Here is a 27,552-nt window from a genome sequence, read left to right as displayed (position 1 = left end):
GTGTGGGATGTTCCCCGTGCACCCTGGACCAAGGCACTACCATGGTATACTTGCCTCTCCCAGGTCCAAGTCTCCCCTCTGTACGGCAATGAGTTCCGGGAACAGAAGTCCCCCGTACCCCTGCACCGACTGGACCAGTTGCTGCAGCTGCATGTCTCAGAGCACCGATCCCACACCACTGGGTACGCTGCAAAACCAATGCCCGGCTGAGGCTTGTGGAGCGGTAGCAACCTGGAAGCCGCCAGCCGGACACAGGAGTGACCGAGCACCCATACCATTTAATACGTTCTGCTACTGAAACAAAGGAAACAAGCATGAGTATGTCGTACAGAAGTGAAGCACAGCGCATATAGCTTTGTGTCATTGCAGCACAGACCGACTATAACATCAATAGCAGACGAATGACCACCGGCCACTGGCATTCAATTTCCCAGCAGCTGCCCTTCTACGGAATGACTGGCACATAACCAGCTGGGCCACTCCAGCTGCTCCCAAGGCAGTCGCCCTGTCTGAAGAAAACCATTATCAAACCACGCACCCTTTAGGGCACCAGAATTTTTGCCGAACCACCATGGACAATCCCCAATTTATCTACCGGGATACGGGGGGGGGCGCCATGTGCAGTTCAAAATTGTAATGGCTGTCCCTCACCCTCTCTTAGGTCGTGACCGGCTCGGAGGAGTTGGACCGGCAGTCCAGGACAACAACATGGTTGTGTAGGCCATTCATAGACAGGGCGCTTCAGGTAGACCCAACTTGGGTTATATGAACATGTGGTATTATTGTGCCTGTAGCTCCATATTATACTCTGTGCGAGGCATAGCACAAGGGGGGGTACCCAATGTATCTAACAGTGCCTTCTGCGGGCTGCAGCAAAAAAAAAAAAAAAAAAAAAAAAAAAAAAAAACGAAGGAGCCCTCAGTATAACAGCATAACAGTGTCCACGGGAGCCCATCTCCACGGAAATTGTGGCCGCATCCCCTGCGAGACGTTCTATGGGGGGGGGGGAGGAATTAATGAGGTTTCCCCCACCTCTAAGTAATTTTTTTTTTTTTTTTTTGTGTGTAGGCGAACCTACAAAACTGACGATGCATGTCTACACAAGAGCATTTGTCCTCTTCCGGACAGTGTCAACAATACAGCCTGTGATGATCGTCATCTCCATAGGTAGCTATTTATTACGGGAGCGGCCACCACCAGCATCTTTGACCGAAATTCATCAGCTGGGCACCTGCAGTGAATGAAAGATTTGTAACCCCATAGCTACTAACCAGCTCTCCCAGCATGGAACTCACGCGGAGCAAGGGCTCTTCCAACACACCATGAAGTGTTAACATTGTGCGATCTCTCACCAACCAACCTACCCCAGAGGCCGGCTACCCAAGCATCTGCCAGTAAAATATGTAAGAAGCTCATTGGGGAGCCTCACTTGTGGTTCTTTGGACTACAAAGTTACATTCCTAAGAAATCAGAGGAAAAATGTGTCTTCAAGCAAAATCTTAAAATGCAAACCACCATTCCAAAGCACTCCTTCGCTACCTTCCCAACCCCAAATAACCGCCTCGGATCGGCCTTTCCGGGCAGGGACGAAGAGGGGCGCTGCGCTCGCCACTGGCCCGATTTTTTTTTTTTGCCCGTTTAACTCCTTGCAAACACCAGCCGCCCAGAGCGGGCCCAGGGCAGACCTCATATTGATTCTGGGGCCTTTAAGTCTGCTCCACCTGGCTTTAGGAAAACAAGTTTAGCAGGGGGTGGCGCTCGACGGGCAGATAATGAGGGCATGAATTCAGAAGAAAAGCTGAGGTGGTGTTCTATTTTCTGTTCTATTGCAGGACCTGGCTGCTGTATCCTTTTTGTTGCCTAGTTGCTAATTAGCAATGATTTTTTACCACCCTACACCCAGCACTCATCCCTGTCAGTGGCCGTGAACATGGGTGGATGACTGGGTGGAAAGGTCCTGTGGCTTCCACCTCCCCCACTTCCTGTCCCCCTACAATTGGGCATAGGAAAATGAGGTAATGACAAAATTAACACCTATTATTTAAAGCTACTGAAAGCCCTTAGTTTTGTGGTGGGAGCTTGGGAAACTAAAAGTCTGACTTGGAGTACATGCCAAAGCAGTGATTGCATGAGCCCACTGAGCTATCTTACTCAGTGCTTGAAATGGAAAATTAGAAGTGCAGGTACTCTGTAGCAGAGTGCCTGCTTGTTTTTGAGAAATGCCGGTAGTCTTCAATTAAAAGTATTGCGTTTAGCTTGATAAGTGCAGGTATTCTCCCTCTAAACATAAAAAGTGCCGGTACTCAGTACCAGACCGTAACAGCCCATTTAAAGCACAGATCTTAATGAGACTGAATGTATGCTGCTTAGGATTGCACACATCTGTACAACAGAGGGGTAAAGCTGCTGAGCTATGGAGCAGGGACTCACAAGTGTAGCTTTCAGGTCACATGTTTCCTTAGCAAGTGACTTGATCTAATGAGATATCTTACTGGCATCCAACAGATTAACAAGGGGAGCTGAGCCGAGACAAGGGTCGACTCGGGCTATAAGACTCAGCACGAGCCGGGCCTTGGAACTATATGGCTGTAATTCATGCAACTAACCTCGTGTAACATGTGCTAAACTCTCCTTAACACTCAAGTGTATTTCTCTAACAGGTAAAGAGTTTCATCTTAGTACATTATATTGGATCTCCGCTTCGAGAAGTATTATTAAAATTGAGCTTTTAAACATGCACTGGAACAATTCCCGCCCTAATGACGATGCTAACAATGAAAAGTTTAGGCACTGCTGAGATCTGAACTCGTGACCTCCTATTTATCAGACAGGCGCTTTACCCAACTAAGAGCGCACACCCTTAAAGCACAAATTTGAAGGTGATATGTGTGTGAAAATGAACAAAAACGGAGCTTCTGTGAAATAAAGTAGGGTAGGATCAGACAATTTGCTTACGCAGGAAAGCCAGGAATGATCCCAGATTTTCTAGTTTCATACTGTGCAGTTCGGACGTGTACCCCTTTCTGGCACACCAGGGATTACTGTGTGATTTTAACAATCACAGTTGAACTTTTAATCCTTTCCTTTGATGCACATTGCTATTGATTCCTGCTGGGATTTTTTTTTTTTTTTTTTTTGGATCATCTTAGACGGTCTGGCACAGACCTTTTTGCTGCCCTAATATCAGGTGGATTGATTTATTGACGCTGGTCTGTATATCAGGTTCACATTGACCGCAACGCTAAGTTCTTTAACTCAGAACGGTCTCTCGCTCTCACTGCTCAGTCGGTAGCCTTCGCTCCAAAGAATTCTGTCCTTGTACAGCACAGAGGGCAGACAATCCAAAAGGTTGCCACATGGGCTGCAGACTGTCATGTGGAACCTGCTATTCCATGGCGAGCAGGCAAACATTAGGACTACTTCTGCACAAAAAAATCGGTTTGACGTCAAACCCAAGAATCCGCAGGGGCAGGAGTGCATCTCTTTTACTGGCCTCGTTAGGAAGCACACACCAATGTGGCGCAATAGGCATGCCTCTAAGGGTACAATAACTTGTTTGTTGGGTGGCGGCCCACCCTCTGTTAGTCTTGTTCACTGGCTTCCCAGCTCACGGAGACAGGAGTCAAGCTCAGGTAATTCCAAAAACACTGCACGAGGACAGCCTTGCCTGTACTGGATGAGAGGCCAAGGACTGGATGGGCATGCAATCTTAACTACTTCCTCACTACTCTCACGGAACCAGAGCACCCTGCCCAATAGACAAACTGACACGCATATTCGAAAAACATGGTTAAACGCCACAAAGTAAGTGGCGGTACCTTAACCGTATATGTGTTGTAAAGGCCACTAGGACCTCTTCCATCCTTGTCAAGGGGAGTGTTAACCTTCTCTCCTTTCATACAACACCTTATAAAATACAGGTAATTGCCGACCACTAGCTGCGAAGACGGTCGCGGAACGTGCACTATGCCTGGTAACAGGCCACGGCATCCCCAGTTTAGGAAAAACCCAGGTCCTCAGAAAAAACAAAATCAAAAAGAAACAAAACAAGCTGCAGCTTATTATAGAGACGAAGGGGAAATTGAAAAGGGAACTGTTTGTATAGCTTTAAAACGACGGATGAGGAGTTGTACTTGGAAGTAGACTATAGAGCCTCACAAAGGACTAGGCAAGGACAAATATTTAACTGTGCTCATTAACGCCTCTGTAATGGTCTAAGAATCATGAAATGTGATCGCAATGCTTGGAGCCTCCGTCTATATGATCACAAAGTCTACTTTTGAAAATATGCCTGGGCCCAGCCCCCGAGAGCTGCAGAGGCGCGGGGGGTGTAGAGTATATACAGCAGCTCGCATCTGCCCAACGTGGCCGAAGCAAGTAGCAGAAATGATAAACTTGTGAGGGCTGGGGGTGCTGCTGCCGAAATGAAGATGCCAAGCCTCAGGGTCCGAGCGGCGGAAGCACATACACAGCTCACTGACCTACAATGCTAGATCCGGATAACTTTAATGACAATCAGGAAACAATGAGACGTACTGCCAGGTTTGATCTCTAGCAGCAGAAAGCCTCACAGACCACTGCCCGGCACCCTTTTATGTAGGATCTTCAAAGAGGCCACGGAGACTTGGAATCTACCAGTTCAGGATTACAAAATGTGGCTAATTCGCCTTCCATCAAATTTCGGGGACACGTTTCTATACCCAGGAATTCGACACTTTATTTGCAGTTCACGGTATATAAATGAATAGCTGAAACCCGGCACTCCTTCTCACCCAAAACATCCATTAGTTGGTCAGTGCTGCTCTGGGCCCCTCGTGGTTTCTGCGATCACTCTGTGACAGAAACACCTAGGCCCCTGGACTCTCACCGAGTGACGGGCACTCACCTCCTTCAAGCTTTCTGTTTACTTGATGGTCACATTCCTGGGCGGGGAGGCCTCGGCCTGGGTGGCAGTGGTCGCTTTGGCCACGGGGTCCCTGGCGTGCACTTCTCCTCAAAGTCCGCCTCCGTCCACAGCATCATGTCAGCGTCCTCCATGTCCTTCTTCATGGCGCCGATCACCGGAAAACGACGGGCAGAGACTAGGATTCGAACATTTGCTTGTTAACCCTAAAGACACGAGCTCTCGTTGTTGGGCCATATCGCCGATCATAACGCCGTTCACTGGCCGTGCCGCCCACGCCGTCTCCACTAAAAAGGCTGAGGCCTGATCTGGGGGGCACTTTAATACCCCCCAATGGAGGGGGCGGCGCAGGCGGCCGGAAGTTACACGTGCGGCCTCCGGAAGTGCCAAGGCCAGAAAACGTAAGACTAGCGTACAGGGCTCGGGCCACGGCGGCCCCGGGCACTAAGCGCCGCACCCCCCCAATTGGGGAGGCGCTCTGTCAAAAGTTTGGCCCCTGCCACATACTGCTTCTACAAATTAAGCACTGGGAAAGGCAGAGTGGACCCACAAGGATTTAAACCTGTGTCCTTCAGGTTGCACACCTATGCCAACAACTAATGTATTTATTGACTGACCTATTAACATCAATAATATGTAATTACTGCTGATGGCTGTGGTACCACTTAAGCTGAGCATGGCGGGCCTCCATGCATAGGGTGACCAGAATTTTAAAGCCAAAAACAGGGACATTTAACTAAAATAGAAGCAGCACTACAATTTTACCTCGACCGAGCGCACAGAATGAGCGCGCCCATCAGCGAAAAATGACAGCAGAGTCACTAAGAACGTAAATAAAATGGAATTTTTAATGCCAGTATTCTGCCTGTTAATTAATTTGCTTTCTTATAACAGATGCTACCTCTGCCTACTTCGGAAAACATAAAAAGTCCCTCTCACCTTTTTCAGTCGACCCTGTCAAAAAACCAGGACATGAGCTAAATTTCCCTGATTCTGCCGGGACAGCTGGTGGAAAACCGGGACTGTTTCAGCAAATCCGGGACACCTGGTCACCATAGCCATGCAGCCCTGACAAGTTTCCCAGGTCCATGCGTGATGTGCTGCTCCATTCCAGGTTTTTTCTTTAAGTGCTGGGACTTGTCGTCGTCTTTATTGCACGATAAAGCACGGCTACACGTCACAGAACTCAAAGGAAAAAACTCTGGGCTAAAGAAGCACATCACCCATGGATAGAGTGACCAGGCGGCCCGGATTTGCCGGGACAGTCCTGGTTTTTCTCCAGCTGCCCAGGTAGATTTCCAGAAATCATGTGGTTTTAAGAGAGGGTCGTCTGAAAACTGTGGGAGGTGATTTTTTATTTTTTTTCCCAAAGAAGAGATAGTTAGCAGAGAGCAATTTAATTAACATTTAATTAACAGGCATTATACTGGCTTTAAAAATTGCATTTTATTTATGTTCTTAGTAATTCTCTGCTGATGAGCGCTGCCATTCTATGCGCTCGGTTGAAGTAACATTGTAGTCCTTCTTCTATTTTTTTGCGAAATGTCCCCGTTTTTGTCCTTAAAATTCGTGGACCTGGAAAACTTGGCGGCTATGCCACGCGCTGTAATAAGAAACGTACAAACTCGGGGCCCAGGCGGTCTGCGCCTGCGGTTCTCCCCACGTCAAGGGCTGTCCTTTTCCTTGTCCAAGCCCCCTGCAGCCGCCCCCAATACCACCCCCCCCCGCCCCCGAGCATCTTCACTCGAAGGCCGCACGCTCCGCCGCTGGAGAAACGAGCCATTGACTGCGCCTTTATCTCTGGCCCCATTATTAATCGTACCCGCGCCTGCCAGATAATGGGCAGCAATTTGCATGCCTTTGTTCGGCGGGTTTCACCTGGCAGCTCTGTCTATGGGCTCCTTTGTGGGCCTAAGGAAACAGCGGATGGGTTGAATGAGAAGCCAGGCCGAGCTGTGACCCGATTATCCGCTTTTGTCAGCCTTACAACCCTCCAATTTGGAAATGTTTTATGAGGGCGCGTCGAGCAACAGGAAATACCCGCGCGCAACAAGGACACAGCCCACAGCGCCATGAAATGTAACTGGTCTTACACCAGCCATCTCCATCTCTCTCGTGTTGTTGTTGGCAAATGTTGTTTGCGTCCTTTTTCTTAAGCTTACTGAGGTGTTGTCTAAGCCCTTCCTCTGTGTGTGGTGAGGGTCTGGCCAGACAGGGGTGTCAGGGGCAGGTGAGGTGACCGAGCTGAGGGTCCGGAATGGCATCATGGGCAGGGACGCTGGAATTATGCGGCAAGAGAGTGCCAAATTATGCGACACGGTCGAGTAAATTATGCGACAAGAAACGGAAAATGATGCGGCACAATGCGCCACATTGTGTGATGGCATTACGTCATTATTTTGTCACTTTCAAATTTAACATTGTCTGGAGGTTGACCTCATTAGCACCAGTTTAGCAGCTACATATGGTGATGTAGGAGCACAGATGTGACTTTGCAAAGGTCCTTTCTCTGCGCAGCACGTATACGCTGCATTTTTAGAACATTTTGAATCGTTTGAGCTAGAAACATTTTTTTTGTTCAACTCTGCAAATGATGCAGTAGATGATGGATTATGTGGCAAATCTGTAATTATGCGAAAATTGCTGCTCAATCGCATAATTCCAGTGGCCCTGATCACGGTGCACAAAAGCGCACATCAAGGCGCTCAGGACCCTCGTGGTCCTCCACACGCGAACAGATGGGGAGGCCCGCTTACCACACGTGAAGCGATGGGGAGGTAAGGACTGCAACGAAAGGGCTCAAAGAAGCACGACAGAGAGGCACCACATGTTATGGAGGCAAAGGTGCAGAGGCTAAGGACTGGCCGGCACCATATAAAGTAGGCAAAAGGGACTCAGGACATGGCTGAATTAGGCGGACCTCACTGCAAAGGTATCCTCCAAGCGCCTTGAAGACCTGTCATTGCTCCGTCTCCTCAGCCTCCCAATATTTCCAGTAAATCCTAAACAAACTCACCCCTCATCCTTTTTTTTTTACTAAATGTAATTCTAAATCTACTGTTTCAATACTTATTTTTATCCACAATTCCATAAAAGACAAAATGTGGCGATTCCAGAAAGAAGGGGAGAGGTCATCATGTTCCAGTGTACTGAACAGCTGGATGTGGAACCTACCAAGTCTGCGTTTATATCTTCAGTTGAAATCCAGAACCCCAAGGGGGGGGGGGCACTTCCACATTTCAGATGTTTGTCGGGCTAGCGGGCCACCCAGAGAGCAGAGAAAGACTGACCCGAGCCTCCTGCCTTCCAGCATAGATGGTGACAAACTCACACCCATGCATTTCTTCTGTCCCATGCCTGATGCTGACTTCCCGGGTGTCACTGAGTGTCGGGGCATCTGAGGGTCGTGGGTTCTATGCAGTGCTTTAAATGGGCCGGTACTGAGTACCGGCACTTTTCTATTTTGAGCGGGAGAGTACCAGCACATCTCAAGAAAAACGTAATACTTTTAATTGGAGAGTACTGTCACTTCTCAGAAACAAGCAGGTAGTCTAGCACAGAGTACCTGCACTTTTTTTTCCATTTCAAGCAATGGTTCTGTGTAATCTCACATGAAAACTATTGTTGTTATTAGTCAGTGTTTTTGGTCCTACATAAACCATCCTAAATCACTCAGTACTAATTCCTTCCGCCTTCCACTCACTTGCACCTCTCTCCCTCCCCAGGACTCCAGGTTCAACTCAATTGCTCATGTGAACCTTCCCTTATATAAATTCAGTACCTACCATGATCCTATCAGTGGCCACGGCCGAGTGGTTTAATAACATAATTAATGCACTGCCCCCTTCCTACTGTCTCATGCAGTGCTTAATTTGTAAATAAAAACGTTCCTGTGCACAAAGTCCTCTTAAAAACGTGGCTGCTGCAATTACATGTGCAAACACGGAAGGCAGCGTAATCCTGAAGACATCTCTGGCCTCTTTACTCCATTTACAGCCCCTCCCTGCCCCTTGAGTTCACTCTTGCAGTTTTCTGCTTTCTCCCTTTGTGACGCGTTTTCGTTTTCCTCTTCCTCCGTTTTTCCCATATGTGTCTTTTGCTCGCAGTAAAGGCTTGAGGCAGAAAAATAAGTGCCGGCCCTCAAAAATAAGTGCCGGTGCTCCGGACCAGAAACAACATGCACAAATTAAGCACTGGTGTCATGTACCATTTGTGCCCACGTGGCATGTGTTTCACAACATTAGGTGTGCACTCCCTCCCCCCCGTGACACGCATGAGTACTCACTGCTTTTTCTTTGTGACATTTTTGCCAATCGTGCACATCTCTGGGGAATCAAGAACCAACCACTTAGCATCTCTCTCCTGTACCATCAGTGCTCCTCAGAGCTTGTCTGGTGGTACCCAGGAAGAGATTCGGTTTGTGTTAGTTCCCTTTCTTTACGTTTTTTTCAGGATGTCAGTGGCTGCTCAGCACGCATCTCTTGTGACTTTGGTACCCAACCCCTCTCGCATCATGTGACCTCAGAACCCAAATCCTGCTTCCATTTTGTGACATCAGTGCGTGTTCGTTATGATATCAATATATTCTCCTGGCTTGCTTTATGTCTTTTCATTGTCCAGTCCCCACACTTGTTTTATGTGATGCCATCGCCCACTCCCCATGTATGTGATGTGATGTCATTGCCCACTGACTCCTTGATTTATGTGCTATTATTGCCTGATCACTAATTGCTTTATGTGGCAACATTGCCAGCTCCACACTTACTTATGTGTTATCATTGCCCACGCCACCCATCGTCTTTTATTTGATGTCATTTCCCACTCCCTACTTGTTTATACTCTCTTATTGCCCACCCCAAATTGTTGTATGTACTACCGTTGGCCACTCCTCGCACTTATGTTACGTGCTCTCTGGACCTGAGTCCCATTATAGATTGTGACATCATTTCACAATCCAAGATTGTCTTTTGTGATATCACAACTTATTTCACCTGGCTACACCACCGCCCCGCCCCTTTTGTCGTTTAGTGGACTTCTAGGCATTGCTCATTGTAACAAGTTCACACATGTTTAGACGTTGACAGTGGACGGTAAATAAAACGGTGGAGGGCAAAATATTGTTTGAGTATTATGCTAAATACATCTCTACACTTATGGAAATACTTTTAGAAAATGCACCCCAATGCTGCTACCTTCAAAATTTTGGTGTTAACAAAGCCTCACTCCTGGGCCCTTATCGACTTATCGATGGGGACTTGTAGTCAGGGCTTTAAGTCGGATGAAGACACTGGGAAGTCTCTCAAAGGGGCGTTGCCGATGTAATTAGGGGCGTGGCTTAAAACATGAAAGGTAAAAACCTATGTCTGGCATAGTGTGCCTCCCAACTGGTATTTTGCTGCTTTTTTCTGGCGTTGTATCCAGATATTTAATACAAGTAACATTACACGTACAACAAGCCAGGACTATTGGCTTTGTCAATGATTGTTAGTTGCATGAGATAAATAATCAACAATTTCTGTGTACAAAATATTTAAAATGCTTCAGTTCAGAAATGATGAGACAAGTCTCTTTGAAGTTTCATGAAACACAGTTAAGGGTGGGACTGCTGGTGAGTTAAGATTTGTTTTCACCCCATAAGTGAGGGCAAACATGGAGAACCCTAGAGGGACCCGTCTCAGCACCTGCTGGACCCGGCCCACCTAAAGTCCTGCTTGTAGTTCATGGTTTCAGCCCATTACCGGATATCCAGTGTTCTGCTTCACCAGTAATTTGCCACCTGCAAGTCACTCATGATGACTCCTTTAATCATATTTCTTATGTTCTGTACACTGACTCTGCCTGTTTAATATTTCTTTGCGGATTTACAGAGCCAGTATGGTCAGGGTGTGTCCATAAAGTGAGGTGAGGTAGCCGTATGCCTCCACCAGCAGAGGGCAGCAAAGTGACATGTATTGTTGGGCTGTGCAAATATGGTCCATTTCTGGGAGGCAGAGGGAACAAGAGGGGTGCATCACATGCAAAAGTATATTTTTAACTGTGACATCAAAATCCTTGCATTGTTCATGAGCTGACCACCCCATTGTCCTAAGAGAACAGCCATTAGCTGCCCTTGTCTTGCACAAAATCTTCAAGACCATGGCCAGATAGAGAGGGGCAGGGAGGGGTACGGAAGGGGTGCGTCACCACACTGCCTTCCTTGCATCCTGATGGGCGGGACTCAAGCCACCCGCTACGCAAACAGGAAGTAGGCCAGTTAAGGTGGCAGAAGCCTATGAAGAGCCATCAGTTTCATAGCTTCAGAGTTCAGACCTGACTTCAGACTCAACTGAAGCCCAAAACTTTAAGGAAGAAAAGGGATGCCATTGTTAACTTTTTGGTTTATTATTTAGATGTTGTATGGACAATCAGCCAAACCAACTTGTAAAATGTAATGAAACCCATCTTCTATGACATTACCTGACAGTTGGAATGTTGTATGAATAGAAGTACCATCCAGAGAAGTGGGTGACATACGTAAACAAGCATTGGCATAATCCAACAGTTCTCACCTTTTTCGGCTGCCAATGCAAATATGTTTTGCTGACGCTATTTAGCATCATAAAAAAGAGAAAGGCCAAAGGCAGGGCACCAAGTGGCTTCTAGAAGCTGAAGCGGACCAGGGGCCAAGGTCCTACAACTCCCTCTTCCCCCTCATTAAAGAGTGCAAGGGCCTCTGGGGACTTCTGAAGATCCTCAAGAAGCTGGACTTTGGGCTACTATCCAATGCACTGCCCCGCCGACCCACCGATGCCAGCTTCCTCTGCACCAGTGGCCTCTGCATGCTCCTGCGCTTGGACATCACTTCCTGGATGTCCTTCTGCGCCACCTCCTGAACCTTCTCCCATAGGGTCAGAGGGCATGCTGTGTCTGGTGCAGCATGAGATGCCAGTGGAGAGTCACCCAAAGGCCTGGTACTCACTCTACCTCCCATACACCCTGGGTTAAGGAAACCCACAAATCACTTAATAGTGGCATATCATTGTTATGACTGTCTATTTATCCATGTATCAAATTGATGTGCTACGATTATCTCACATTATTATATCTCCACATATTACAAAGCTGACCATGCTAAATTATTTAAATCCTGAATACTCAGTAAAGCTTAGCTTTTGATATGAGTTCATTCATAATGTGATATGATGGTGATTTTCTTTAAAAAAAATCTTTTTTATTTAACAGTTGCTCAGCGTAAAACAATTGGCATAATGTTTTACAAAAAAGTTTAAGCATTGCAAGCAAATGCACAATATCATCACAAGTGCTGTCAGTATCAGACAACAATCTGACATGTATACTCACATTTCTTATCCAGAACCAAGACAATCTGCATTCGACCCACTCTGAGTCCATAAATACCCTCTAGCCTCCCCACAGTGACCGATTGTGTTTACCTGTAGGCGCTTCATGTATTCCATACTTTCTGATATTTTGTCGTGAAGCCCCGACTTTGATATATCACCTGTTCTGTCCGTGGACACCAATCCAAATCATTCTCCCAATATTGAACCCGCAGGGGTCTGGTCAATCCCCATGCCTTCACAATATTCCTCTTAGCTACTCCAGCTGCCAGTATGTATGTATATATATATATGTATATATATATATATATATATATATATATATATATATATATATATATATACATATATATATATATATATATATATATATATATATATATATATATTCAGCTGGAGTAGCTAAGAGGAATATATACATATACATATAGCTAGATAGATACTCCATGGAGAAACTAAAAAAGGTTATTCGATGCAAACACACTGATGCATTGCATTGCCGTTTCCCGAGGCATAAATATTTATGCATATGAGCACACACACGGAAAGCTGTAACAAGTCACAGCTTCTCAGAAATGCCCCTGAATTTTTTCATGAACTCTAGGAAAGTTTGAAATTTATTCATAATGTAGGCATAAGTCAACATGAGAAATTGCTAATTTTCTCTATCAGCCCCACCTAGCGTGTTTGTTTCTGTCAACATAAGATGTTATCTGTTGAAGCCATTTGATTATATATTATGTACAGTGCTTTGGCCCTAAAAAAGAACTCGGTGCCTTAGAAACCTGAATGCAAAATTGTCTACGTTGAAAGGAATATGGTGTTTTCTTAAAGGGAAACTTGCACCTTTTTAACATAATGCAACTTTTATGTGGTTTGAGTGATTTGACATCTCTGCAGCACGTGCAATATACAACCAAGCTGTCCCGTCTTTAATTCTCACCTTGTTTAAGATAGCTTGAGGATTCTGAACTTGCATCTGTTCCCTCCAGTAGCTGGTAGTCGACAGGCATTGTTACTGAGGATGACAGCACAGCTGATGCCCCCTCGTCAAGACTTCCTATTGTGATTGACGTAGATGATGTTCAAAATGACAAGACTAAGCGGATGGTATTATGCTGGTGACAGCGATGAGTGCGGCCTATTACTACAAAGCATCAACAACAAAATATCGTTCGCCCAGGAGAGGCGTGTTAAAAAGAATTCCAAGTGTACTTGAACCGGGCAGCTTGCAGTTGAAAAAAACAGGGTGCTACATAACTTACTAGGGGGTCCATCCCAATAGTTGCAATTTTAAGGTCTACGGGGAGCTTGGTTTAGACTATGTTGAAGACTGCATCAAACTAGCTCCCCTGTTACTTTGGTGTTCTGTCTGGTGTAACGCTCCGGCCTCTCTTAGTAGAGATGTTATTGAGGACTTCTTGGCGCGTGCCTTGGGTACCTCGCTGCCATGGTTATAATTTATACAGACCAACTTCTCTAGACTTGGAAGACCCACCCTTTTTAATGGTCCTGTATCTATTAAGATGGAGGACAAGGGGTAGGGTTAAGGAAAACGTCCTGATGGAACAATCTAGGCCAAGGGAGTTGGCCCCATCCACCTCAGACTCCTATGGAGAGTGTCCTGGGACTGGACCATATTTAGAGTGGGTTGAGAACCCCTGGGCGGTCTCTCCTTACTAGATTCCGCCTGTGTTCTACCAGGTGGAAACTGTGTTTTCTCATTGGTCAATATGATGTCCCCACCATCTGCTGTTGCCCTTGTGACAAATCCTCTGACCAAACATTACTGCCCTTTCTGTTCTTCTGCAGGTATTACAGAGACATGTCTAGGGGGTTGCTCATCCCAGCAGTTCAGAAAGCAGAGATTTAAAAGTGTAAAATTATACAATTCCCTATTGCTTTAATCCTGAGTTTTTATTGATCTTTTAGCCTTTTACCACCTTGAATTATGTGTTCTATCTGCCAACAGTGGTTTTAATATTTTTATACTGTATTGTGTTTGTTGATTATCGCCTTCTGTGTGCTTTATGGTCATTAGCTGAAAAAAATAACTCTGATTCTTCTCTGATTCTGATTTTGGAAAATATTTTTCTTTCGTGTAATAAATGAACAGAATACATGAACATTCTCACTTGTAATGATGGTGTAACCGACAGTGTAGGTCTGCCATTGTACTGTGTTGGGTTCTTCTCCTGTTTGCCATTAGCCTCATAGATTAAAGTTGTACTGCCTTGATAGCCTCGGGCACACCATTCAATAAGACAGATATATAAACGTGTTATAGCTTTAAATGCAGTAGAAGGTCATACAGGTCACTAGGTCACATCCCTGTTTACCCTGGAGCTTGTCTCAGTCAGTTGTGCAATATTTGGTGACAAGGATGGGATTACAAATGGGTGGGTAAATTATTTATTTGCTGAATGTACTGTTTGATTTGTACGATTGTGTTCTGTTATCTTGTTTGGGGTTGTGTGATGGCATTTGTGTCTCTTGGGGTTAGAATCCATTCTTCCGTCCATCTTTTCAATCTGCTTAGTCAATTTTTTCCCATTGATTTGTATCTAAATAGTTGTCTATTTGTCTGCACATCATTCCATCCATCCATTGGTAGGTATTTATATTTTTTTCTATAGCGCCAACACTCCACCAACAGTAGTAGAGTGCTTTACAAACAATGTAGAAAGAAGCGTATGCAAAACTATGTGTACTAAAGCAACAGACTGAATGGATAGAACGTTAGGGAAAATATGGTATGGTAAAGTAAGAAAGTCATGGGAAGAGAGCTGTGGGAACCAGGGAAGGATATATGCAAAGGAAGGACCTGTACATGTCGCTTGGTTGCTCCATCGGTCTGTCCATCCATCCAGCCATCTCCACTCCCCAGAAAGCCCCACATGTCCCCACATCTCCCTGACTTACCATGTAGACACACTCACCTTCCATATTGCCCTCCTTTGCTTTTATCCATCTGTCCACCCATCACTAAGGTATTTTATAGATCCCCATGCTGTCTTCTGTCACACATAAGTATAATGATTGGTAGCAGAGTACCAGAGGAGGAGCATACTCACAATATGTACACAACATAGAAGCTTTGTGCTTGTAGAGTAGCCAAGTTAAAAGCTGAAACTTGAATTATTGTTATATTGGTATAGATAATGCCTAAGGTCCCACAACCTGTTTGAATCACACAGAGTGTCCTCTTTGCCAGAGATTTATTTCCTGCAGGAAATTAGCCTTAATACCACTTGGCTGACATTTACAACTACTCATCTCTGCCTTTTTATTAAATCCATAATGGCCAGTTGTTTCAGAGGACAGAGGCTTGATGAATCACACGAAATTGCGGATTTGTGGATTTCATATACTCCCCAAGAAGATGCAGCCACAAATTTTGTATTCATGAAGGCGGGTGAGAATTGAGGTTAGGGATTAGATCTGTAATGAATATTTTAAAGCATCTCATCATTCAAATGAGATGATGTTTTGATCCCATCCCTCCAAACCTTGGGATGAACCCAAAATCAAGAGGCATTTTTGGAAAAGCATAATACTCATCCAAACTTGATTAAGCCTCAGAGATTGAGAAGGTCACATTTAGTTAAATGGTTTGGCAAAAGTTGGTAACATGTGGCCTGCCTATTGAACAGACTGTGTTCTTGAATATCTGTATTGGTGGTCCTTTAGATCTAGAAGGGCTTTCGATCGATTGTGACCGAATCACACCCTGATTTTGTTGCGTTTGACTAACCACTTGCCTACCACAAGCGAGAGACCATAACTAATACCAGCTACAATAGTCTGAGCATTGTATTAATTGGTTTCAAATCAAATGCTGTGACTGCATACATTCAGAGGATTAGTACTAATGAAGTTCTGGCTTCACCGGAGAACCCAGCAGCCACTTGTCAGCCTCCTGTTTTTCGCAATAAGCAAACACATGTTTCTCTGGCATCCTTTCTGCCTCAGAAGCACAATGCTCTGTTTGGAGCATGGACAGAGATTGCATGTTGAACTATGTTGGGTGGGAGAAGTTTATTCAGTCCTGTTTTACCTATTTATTCTGACCTCTACAGACATATTTTGTCACCATAATTCCATTACAAGCAAATATCAGAATGCAGCAAAACATGGTGAGCTCTCATTTAGTAAAGGACAACATGAGGACTACATGTGAGCTGGATGTTGGAAGCACACACAGTGACTGTATGTTTAAGAAACATCCACGAGTCCCCATGTGGTGTATGTGGTGTAAGAGCCTAGATCTTAATCTTAGTAGTTCTTTTAGTTCTTTGGCACCAAAATGTTCTCCAAGAAAGGCCCCATGAACAAGGATTCAGAGACACAGACACCCTTAGAACATTGTTTCATAGTGCTTACTACGGTGGTTATGGAAAGAAATGCAAATACAGACACCCACCCACAAATCACACTTCTAAAGTTATTGCAGCCAAAAAGGTCCCTGAACAGATGTAAATGTACTCCAGCGCAGCCTTGGAGACTGATGTACAAGAAACGGCAACTTACAGGCACTTTCAACACAGTCCCAAATAAAAGAATTGATGCATGGACCTTAACTGGCACCCCACAGACATTGTTGTTAAATAAATCAAATTATGTTGACATTAAAAAAATCTATCTATCTATCTATCTATCTATCTATCTATCTATCTATCTATCTATCTATCTATCTATCTATCTATCTATCTATCTATCTATCGGAACCATAATCCCGACTTCAATTGTGATGGTAGTGAGCACTCCATTAAAAAAAGTAGACCGTTACCAAATGCAGCGATTCATCCAATGTTTATTTTACTGTAATTTCTCAATAAGAGGAAACCCAACTCATTTTGGTGGGGAACCGTCTTGATCACGGTTGAGTTTGTTTTCTTACAGACATCACATTTAAAAAAGTACTTCAATGCATTGACATAGAAAAAGGACAATTCCAATGGAAACATGAACAACATAAAAAACAAACAAGGACTCGGTCTAAAATGCGGGCAGCCATATTGGAATGGTAGCATCATAACGTAATGTCCAGGAAGTATTTAAAAAAATTAACTTAACACATAACATTCAGGATTGTGGGAACACCAGTTCTTCAGATGTTAAAAGTAAACTATAATTCCATTAGTAGCTGTTATTCCTCTGATATTTCATGCTGCCAAAGTGACATTTAGCAAGTAGATAACATGATAATTTGCAATCTTGGAGGAAAATGATTATAAAAGTGTTGTACATTTCTCAGTTCAGAACTAATTTATAACGTTCCCACTTATATAGCATAACTACTGTACAGTCACACCATATAGTGAAGCCGCTCAATCATGATCATAATTGGAACCAGCATAATTTAGTAATTAATGAAATAGTTGAAGAGCAAATATCCACTACTGCGAATGGTCATTTATATATCATATGTCAAACAAAATTCAATTCAAAGGAGCTAATCTTATAAAGTTGGGACAGCTGCTCAGAATGAAAACGTCTACAAATTGCATACAACAGTCAAATTAGATCTCATGTATAAAAACTGATAAGCTTAACAAATCAAGTTAAGATACCCTAACCAGGGCTCGAAAAATCATAAAAATGTTACTGGACCTGCAGGTCGAGTAACTTAAATAATCTACTCGACCTAACTGTAATGTACTTGACCCGTAAACTTGTCTCAAATTGTGTGATCCTTGGCAAATAGTTTACAGAGGCGTCTTTTTCTTCTTTCTCACATATGATTGCACCTTCAAATATGTGAGCTCAGCATTTCTGCCGTGCAAAAAAACTCTTTTGTTTGATTAAGTAGACTCAAGTTTGCTGCATGCATCACAATCATCTAGCCCACATACCCATGACGTCTAACCCACATAACCTAGGTCTTCCTTTAGTTTACTAACAACATTGCCATCAGAGCAGGAGTGTTTCTCAGTTTGTTTAAACACTCAATTTAATAAATATATCACTAAACCATGATGTGATAACATATTGTCATCTACACACAGTAACTTTCCAAAAAATATCTAAAAACCTCTCCACTAACTTGCAGCTTTAATGATAAAACTATGTAGTGTATTAACAATCTTTGAAAACTGGGTTTCAGAAAACATATCCTTTGCACACCAACACATAGGGGGTGATTCTGACTATGGCGGACGGCAGAGGCCGTCCGCCATAGTACCGCCGCCAAATGACCGCACCGCGGTCAAAAGACCGCGGCGGCCATTCAGACATTTCCTCTGGGCCGGCGGGCGCTCTCCAAAAGAGCACCCGCCGGCCCAGAGGAAATGCCCCTGCAACGAGGACGCCGGCTCAGAATTGAGCCGGCGTAGTTGCAGGGGTGCGACGGGTGCAGTTGCACCCGTCGCGTATTTCAGTGTCTGCAAGGCAGACACAGAAATACTTTGCGGGGCCCTCTTACGGGGGCCCCTGCGGCACCCCCTTCCGCCATCCTGTTCATGGCGGGTTTCCCGCCATGAACAGGATGGCGGTAGGGGCTGTCAGAATCCTCATGGCGGCGGAGCGCGCTCCGCCGCCATGAAGGATTCCCCCCGAGCAGCGGTAAGTCGGCGGGAGCCCGCAGACTTGCGGCTTCTGACCGCGGCTGAACCGCCGCGGTCAGAATGCTCGTGGGAGCACCGCCAGCCTGTTGGCGGTGCTCCCGTGGTCGGTGGCCCTGGCGGCCACCGGCCGCCAGGGTCAGAATGACCCCCATAAAGTATTCTGATTTGTTTTCATCCTATTAAAATATTTTTTTCATCACACATAATTATAAAAAAAGGGCTTTCACAACTACTGAAAAGTATTTTTAAATGTTTGCAAAGTTTACTTAGTCATTTAAATGTTGTGTGTTAGGAAAAACCTGACAACCTTTATCCCTTTATTTTACATTCTAAGCAGCAGGTCATACAGTTCACCTTACAAAGTCCTGGAACTCTGCAGTCAGAAGGAAAATTAATTGTAAGAAAAACTGACTTTTGACCTCTGTAGGTGAACACAGAGCAAATGTGACATAAGAACAAGATTTAAAGGAACCTTTTATTGCAGCTCCACTTTCAATTGAACAGAACACCTGTTCGGTGTCAACTCTGGACCTGTAAGTATTAAAAATAGCACCTCACCAAATAAGATAAGACTTGCCAATGCAGTGGTCAAGTGGATTTTTCAAGCCCTGCTAGCTCTATGTGGCTCCGATGACAAAAGGGAGGAGCCGGTTTCAGTGTTGACGCAATTGAAGTGGCCAGACAGGACAGATCCAGACAGCCTTACCCAAGACCCTCCTGTTTGAAAACATCAAACACAACCATTAAAATGCAATATGTGAAGCTACAAACATTACTATTAAAAACCAACATCATGTGTGGACCTATTGCTTAGGAAAAGCTAAAATATAGAATACATATTTCATACTGCTGGACTCCCTGATCTTCAGTTTGATACACTGATCAGAATATATGGCATAGAATGTGTAAAAATTGACCTATATAAAGGTCAGAGAAATGTAATCGCCCAAATGAATGAACATTTCTTCATCGGTTTTCAAGCCCCAAGGGATCTTAGTGTCTAGTTCAAGAATACACTAGACTGTAACTGTCTAAGTTGTCGTGTACAGTTACCTCCTCTGATAAAGGCCGGTGTCCTGTCCAGGGCAAAATAACTTAAAGGATCCTTATTGGGTTAACGTACTGCCTCAAAATGGCGTGCCACAGGGTATTGTTTGTCCCTGTTTTATTTGGCACTCATATGTTCCAATATTTGTTTTTTCACTGGAAATGTGGTGCTGCCAACATAGATCTTTCCACAGGGGCAGATAAAAGCATATATACAGAAATCAGAGTGGCATGTTAAATTGTTTTTAATCCATTTATAAGTATTACTTAGAGGCCAATGGTGCTCTTTTACATTGTGGCTGAATTTACAGCCTTACAACTGCCATACGCACGCATGTGTGTGTGTGTAATGAAATGTAATGATTATATAATAATTATTTGTGACCAAAAAATTAATGCTTTTCATTCGTGAGTGTGGTTCATAATTCATTACAGACTTTCAAATAAATGTTTCAATACATTAAATAAATCACGAACAAAACAGTTCAGTTGTTTACAGCTGTTCAGCATTCATTTGCATGAATTATGTTTATGTGTTTAAGGAAATGAGTGCTTACCTTCTAACATGTAAGATGGAACCTGCACGTTTTGAATTTCCTCACTCTTCAAAGTATTATGGCTTTATCTAAGTCTGTTTAAGAAAACATCCAACACTTTTCTTTGCTTGGGACTCACCATCATCTTAGCAAAGGTAGGCTACTGCTTTGCTGCATTTGGGTTTTTGCCAGAGGCATTTGCTTATCTGTGTGTTCTAGAAATAAACACACTATTTCTGTCTGGTAGTAACTAGTACATCTAGGTATTCCTTGGTGTCCCTATTGTGCCAAAGCTTGTGCGGCCCTCAAAGCTTTTCACAGTAACCATCTGCAGGGAGGAATCTGCCCAGGATAGATGTGTCCGCTTCCTCCTGTAGCTCACATTGAGCAGAGCTGGTTTGCTTTTAGATGCAGACAGAGGACCCTGAGTTAAATGGCCTGTGTCCAAAGAAACACCCATTCAGCCTTGACTGTCTGCGCCTGCCTGCCGCTCCTTGAAGCAGAATTGCCTTGAAACCTACCAAGGCAGCTGCAAGGATTTCCGTACTTATCCTGTAAGCGTTTCTTCCAAAGGGATTTATAATAACTCCTCGAAGTGTGTGGTGGGAAGGCATGGGCGCATCTTTCTTGTCACCCCAATGAATCAAAGTCAGCAGGCAGATAGGAATTGATGCTTTAGGTATCCCCCTTCTCCCAGTGTTTCATTGAACTCTCTAAATGAAACCTTTGATTTAAAGCTTCAGGTATTGAAGCCTTCTAGAAATGTGTGAATCCACTATAAATGAGTGCTGTATGCCTTAAGCAGTCATAATGTGTATTTGACCAAATTTTATATCCCTGTTAACCTACTATGCTGATGCTCATCCGACAAAACCTTAGAACATGTAAGGCCTCATTTAGAGATCGGCAGATGGGTTACTCCATCACAAACATGGCATATATCCCATCCTCCATATTACAGGTGCATTGTATGCAAAGGCACTTGCAATACAGCGGACAAGATGTCCGGCATGTTTGTGATGATGTAACCCATCAGCCAAACTCTAAATCAGACTCCTACTCCTTAATCAATTCTCCATCAGTATCACCAGTGATAACTTCTAGTGTGCTATAATCAGACTTTTGCATTATGAATTCAGTCTCACATCTCAAACTGTATAACATGTACTCATCACAACCATATTTCCTTCATCTTCAAATCTCCTGCACCTATGAATCAGTTGACGATAGTGGGTTATATCTGGGTTATGCACTATTGACACCTTATTCATTATCCAAATACCTACCTTTCTTATAATTTTTACTTTGTAACTTGTAGGTCTTTCACGAACCATGCTCAGCTCCCTACCAGTGGGAGTCCTCCATGTGTATTTCCTTGGCCCTCCATCTCTTGTCCCTGTGCACATCCTCAGCATATGTCTTCTACTTGTCCGGCTACCGGTATCACTTTTAAGCTGACTTCATCCTAGCCAGCTTCTCCTTCCCTTCACCCTGTGCCTCGCTTGATGTCCTCTCTACCATCTTTTATGGGATGGGACTGTTTGAGACTGAGGTCATCTTTACTTCCTTACACATGAATGGAGTTTGTCATCCAGCAGCAGGATTATTGTAATACCCACATTCAAGACCTTCACACGTCTCCTTTAAACCCTTTAACCAACGACCAGACTTTATTACTTGCATACTTTTGAAGCCCCAAATTTAGTTTCACTGCATATGACAGTATGTAAATTCGTGGAAAATTAAACAAAAACAAAATTTCTGTGCACCCAAATAATCAAAAGCAAAATTGAGTTAAAAAACAAATAAATAAAAATGCAGTTTGGTTGACAATAATAGAAAATACAAACAAATAATATGGAAAAAATAATATTCACTAAAATACGTTTTTTTGAAGAAAAGAAATGTAGTACTGTAGTCAGTCTTTTCAGGAAACTTAGCTGCATTGCTGAAGAATAAAAATGGGATTGGAGAAGAGTGGGAGAGGGAGTTTGGTCAGAAAAAAAGTCCAGAGGACAAATGAGGACAGTCAGGGGCACACAAAATGATTAAAAAAGAGGGAGAGGGAGAAGGGGAACCATTTTAAAAATCAGTGAAGGAGGGTGTTGGCGTGTCCCTTGCAAAGAAAGGGGAGAGTTTGTAAGGGGAAGGGGAGAGTTAGTAATGGGAAGGGGAGAGTTATTAAGGGGAAGGGGAGAGTTTGTAAGGGGAAAGGGAGAGTTACTAAGTGCAACCGGAGAGTTTGTAAGGGGAAGGGGAGATTTTTTAAGGGGAAGGAGAGAGTTAGTAAGGGGAAGGGGAGAGTTAGAGTTAGTAAGGGGAAGGGGGAATTTGTAAGGGGAGAGTTTGTAAGGGGAAGGGTAGAGTTAGTAAGGGGAAGGGGAGAGTTTTTAAGGGAAGGGGAGAGTTAGAGTTAGTAAGAGGAAGGGGAAGGGGAGAGTTTGTAAGGGGAAGGGGAGAGTTAGTAAGGAGAAGGGGGAGTTTGTAGGGGGAAGAGGAGAGTTAGTAAGGGGAAGGGGAGAGTTAGAGTTAGTAAGGGGAAGGGGAGAGTTTGTAAGGGGAAGGGGAGAGTTATTAAGGGGGAGGGGAGAGTTAGTATGGGGAATGGGACAGTTAGTTAGGGGAAGGGGAGAGTTTGTAAGGTGAAGGGGAGAGTTATTAAGGGGGAGGGGAGAGTTAGTAAGGGGAATGGGAGAGTTAGTTAGGGGAAGGGGAGAGTTAGTAATAAGAAGGTAGAGGATGAAGGGGGGGCTTGGAATAAACGTGGTAAACTTACTCAGTCACAGGATTTGAGAAGTGAAGCGGGTGAATAAGAACTGATCAATGAAAAACATTACTGACAAAGCAACAGAAAGAACCCACATTTTATATTAATAGCATTTACGTCTTGAATAAGCACAGTAAGGCTATTTTAAGAAGGAATCTGTTTCTAAGTTACTTTCTAGTAAATATTCAATGCCTTTCACCTGGAAAGTACATTTTGATTAAGCGGTTTAGGTGGAATTGTTTCTCAAAATTGGTGCTCTGTCAATGTTTTTCTAGGAAATTGCATGCAAGTCTGCATTTATTAAAACATGTGACCACAGTTCGCTAAAGGCCTTTGTACATGTTCCTTATTGTAGTTTTTAAATCTGTCATTGGACATGCCGTGTCTTTTGTTTATAATTTCCCTCCAAACCATTGCTCTCCCATTCCTCTTGCAAGCCCAAAACAGACTCTACACCTTAAAAATCCTCTACATCACTCAGTGCTTCAAAGTCTTTCACGCCATTTACGCTTAGATTCCAAGTTTACAGGAATTTCTGATTCAGCGTCAAAGCTGAATTTTAAGTTACCACTCCAGTGGGAATATTGTACTTTTTAGGGTCGATCACGCAAGCGCTCTGGCCTGTTGTGATCTCTCTGCGGGCTTTTAACCACGCCCACTCTTGCTATTCATCCTTTGTTGCGCTTGTTTAAATGCTTCGTTTTTATTGGTGCATTTTGGGAAATGTCCCTGCTTTGTGTGCTGAGTTCTCTCCCAGGCGATTTACTAAGTGAACATTTTTGTTGGCCATCACACTACATCACGCTTCCTCCTATTACAGCGTGTGATGGCCCCTCCTCCGTTTTCGGTTTACCTTTCATCTCAGCTGCGATCCTTTCTAGACATTCACGCAGGGAGCCAATAACTCTTGCGCTCACTGTCATGATGGCCGTGGTGCTTTGAATTGACTTGCTTCTGCCAACTGTTTTACTTTTCATTTTCAATTTATGTGGCAAAAAAATTCCATTTAGGAATTTACAACGCTAATCGCTCTAACTTGAGCAAACGCGAGACACATTGCATTGCAAATGCCTGTTGTCTCTTCTGGACAATTCACCATGTAAAAGTTGATAAAACGCCGAAGTTGAAAATTGGCGAAACATGTTGAATTACCATGTGAATGAGATGTGATATTTCTTCATTTGTAAGGGCACGTTGGAGGAGTTATTTGAAATACCACAGTAATCTCATGTCATGAAATTACGGATTTCCGCGGTATTGGTAATTTTCTACATCAAAATGCTACATACAGTATTCCAAATGGGAATGTGGGCCGTAGTGACTCAGAATGTCCTGCTCCTACTGGTGGGTTACCGCAAATCAAGATTTACCTATACCCTGACCTACCCTAAAATGAACTTCAAAAATCACTGTTTTCAACTCCAGGATTTCTGGTCACCCCTACCTCAAAACAGTAAAAGTGCTCCCTCAAAGGACTGCTCAATATTATCTTCCACTATCTGGCCACGTGCCACTGTCTGTACAGCACTGTGTTCCTTTTGACACGTTCAAGCTATATAAACACCACATACGTGCATACATACTATATACATATTCATCCTTGCTCTAGTTATCGAGCGCTGTAACTATCTTTACCACCACTTTTGGGGTAACCTCTGTGCAGCATTGTTTTTGATAGGGTGCACAAATAAAAGATACAAAATAGAAAAGTACAAAAATGAGTCAGAGGGTGGTGCACTATAATTACTGCACTGTTAAACAATCTTTCATTTATTTTACAATGCAATTAATGGTATATCTACCTACACTGTACATTAAGCTTTCTTAAACTGTCATGTGGATTAAGAAAAGGTGGATGAAAACCAGAAACATGGGCAGCAGGCCAGCAGAACGTGAGTAAAGGAAGATGGGATAAAACCTAGGGTCCTGTGCCACTTGGTCATCAGCCCTTTAATGATCCCATCCTCGTCGCCAGTGTACAACGGGAGTCCATGTAGAGATGTATAAAATACTTTTTGTCTTCATTCTTGACCTTAAAGGAACATGCAACCTTAGGATTGCAACCAATAGGATTTATGAATAGGAAATCGAAGTGGAAGGGAGGGGTGAGGGTTTGAAATCGTTGTAGCGGGTACAGCCAAAAGGCTGGTAAAAGGGAGTGAATTTCCTGAATAGAAGTGAACATCTAATGTGCTGCAGTCTATATTATTGGCTTACTGGCGAGCAGTTCTCCAATACAGCTGCCTCCTGCGCTAAGGGCTGTTAATCACCAGGTGCCAATAAGTTCTGCGAGCACAGCACATCTCAGTGAGCAGCACCAGCTCTGAGGGGATGGGGGATCCACCCTCTGGACACCTGGGCAGACTGCTGTCTTTTGGTTACTGCCTGACCCATATACAGACCCCCCCAGGATTTAGCGGCTTGGTCTGGCAAATGCTGCAGCAACAGAATGCAAAATCTGTAAGCCAACCCCCCCAAATTTGTGGTATTTTAGTGACAGGAGTAATATGTGCTTGTCATAAAAATGCTGCTCCAGATCACCTGGAAGCGAATTGCAATCGAGAGGTTGTGTGTTTTATTGGCCTACTTCTTCCCTCCTAGAAGATCTGTTTGCGAGATCTGCTGTTTGCGAGATCTGCTGTTTGCGAGAGCTTCTGGCGATGGAACTGGGGAACCAGTACCAGTCTCGGCGTTGCCTCAACATCCTGTGATCCTCAGCAAATCACTTAAACCCTCCATGCCTGAAAAAAACGCAAATGAATCTGACCTTGTGTAATGTAACTGGTGCTCTTGTAAAGAGTTCTAAAGACCTTAGGCCCATCCTGCTGTATAAATAGGTGCAAAATACAAAATTATTTATTCTGTGGCCATGTCATCACATTGACTCTGCGACCCATCAGCAAGCCTGTATAATGATAAACAATCAGACGTGTCTTGACTGATTATTCTGCTTTGTCACCTAACCACTGTAAGAGTAAACTGGTGACTTTCTGCAATACTGCTTGATGGAGATAGAGGGCAGTGGAGAGGGAGGTGGCCTAGAGAGGTATAGATGGGGATCCAGACAGGCGACAGAGGGATTTAACGCCTCTGCTCTGCCTCTGTGTTATGTCACAGGGCGCAGCCAATAAAAGGAGGAGAGAGCTACTTTTCTTTAAAAAAAAAAAAAAATTACAAGTTCATTAGTTTTCACATGCACTTTTTTAAAAATCGCAGGACTTTTACAAAAGGGCCGATTCTTGGAGGGTCTGCAAATAGGTAAGGTAGGTTGGATACAGGGCTGGCTTTAGCGCTGGTGGTGCCCGGTGTGACAGTGTTTGTTGGTGCCCCCCAATGACCACCTCCGCCACGGATTCCCTCACTACCACCCTTTAACAGTGCCTCTTAAGTCTCCATAACCACTCTCTCTTAGATGCAGTTAATTTAATTTTGTAGTGTTACTTTTATAGCGGCTCTCATACCAGTGTAGGGTGTAAGAGCAGTTTACATCACACACATTATAAAGGGACAATCATCATACGTGTGTAAATCAGTGCATAGGAAATGTTACATAAGACAGAGGACTACAAGGCATAGGAGTCACGTCATACATACTGGTAGGCAGTATCGTTTAAGAGTGCTTTGTCTGGAGAAGCACAAACTCAGAATTTAAAACGCAACACCATGGTTGGGGCTTCTCTTTAATCAACGAGTTGATTTCTACTCAAATGAAACCTTTTTGTCACCTTAGGTTAACGAAAGACTGGGGAAAAATCATAACACTTATCTACACCTTGCAGTTTTTATGCAGCACTTTGATGACAGTAAATTGCTCACTGTTCTGTATTAGGATTTTAACTGCAAGCAACAAAAGGATCTCTCTGCCAAAAGCTGTAACCCATTGACCTATTTACATTATATGCACTTTATGATCTGTGTGTAGTTGTTCTGTGCAGCTGGCATATTAACTCTCTGTGCTAGCCCTGCCTTCTGATGAGTCAAAACTTCCATTAGACAAACACTGAGCTGCAACCTGGACGAATATTAAGGACCGGTGTTATCTTGAAATTTTTATTGTTGCCCCAAATCTGCTGGAGGCAAGGAATGTGGCAGAAGGTGGTTTTCAAACCATAATATACTTGCAAACATGGCACCCCCACCCGAAGTGGGCACCCGGTGCCGTGGTACCGGTCGCACCACCCTAGAGCTGGCCTTGGTTGGATAAGTATATTTGATATGAGAGGGGCGTGTATCGAGACTGCCACATTCCTGTTGTCACAAGCTTCATTTCACGGCAAAAGCAAGCTCCAACCAATGCTCCACGCTTGTCTGTACCTACCTTCATTTGGTCTTGGTAGGAGACACTTGCTTACCAAAACACAGCCGATCTCTCACCGTATGGCATAGAAGGTGT

At 43.9% G+C, this 27,552-nt stretch overlaps 1 protein-coding gene and 1 non-coding gene across 3 annotated transcripts in view; one reads left to right on the top strand and one right to left on the bottom strand.

Moving 5' to 3' along the window:
- RBMS3 (RNA binding motif single stranded interacting protein 3) overlaps positions 1-27,552 on the top strand; it is a 1,236,319-nt gene that overhangs the window by 160,784 nt on the left and 1,047,983 nt on the right. The window lies entirely within an intron of this gene.
- LOC138262532 (U6atac minor spliceosomal RNA) lies at positions 3,779-3,906 on the bottom strand. Its single transcript, XR_011199253.1, has one exon. It is a non-coding gene; the product is annotated as a U6atac minor spliceosomal RNA (small nuclear RNA).

Source organism: Pleurodeles waltl, chromosome 10 (genome assembly GCF_031143425.1).
Source record: "Pleurodeles waltl isolate 20211129_DDA chromosome 10, aPleWal1.hap1.20221129, whole genome shotgun sequence".
Taxonomy (NCBI): domain Eukaryota; kingdom Metazoa; phylum Chordata; class Amphibia; order Caudata; family Salamandridae; genus Pleurodeles; species Pleurodeles waltl.
Note: the sequence above shows the minus strand (reverse complement) of the source record. Positions and strands in the feature narration are given on the sequence as shown.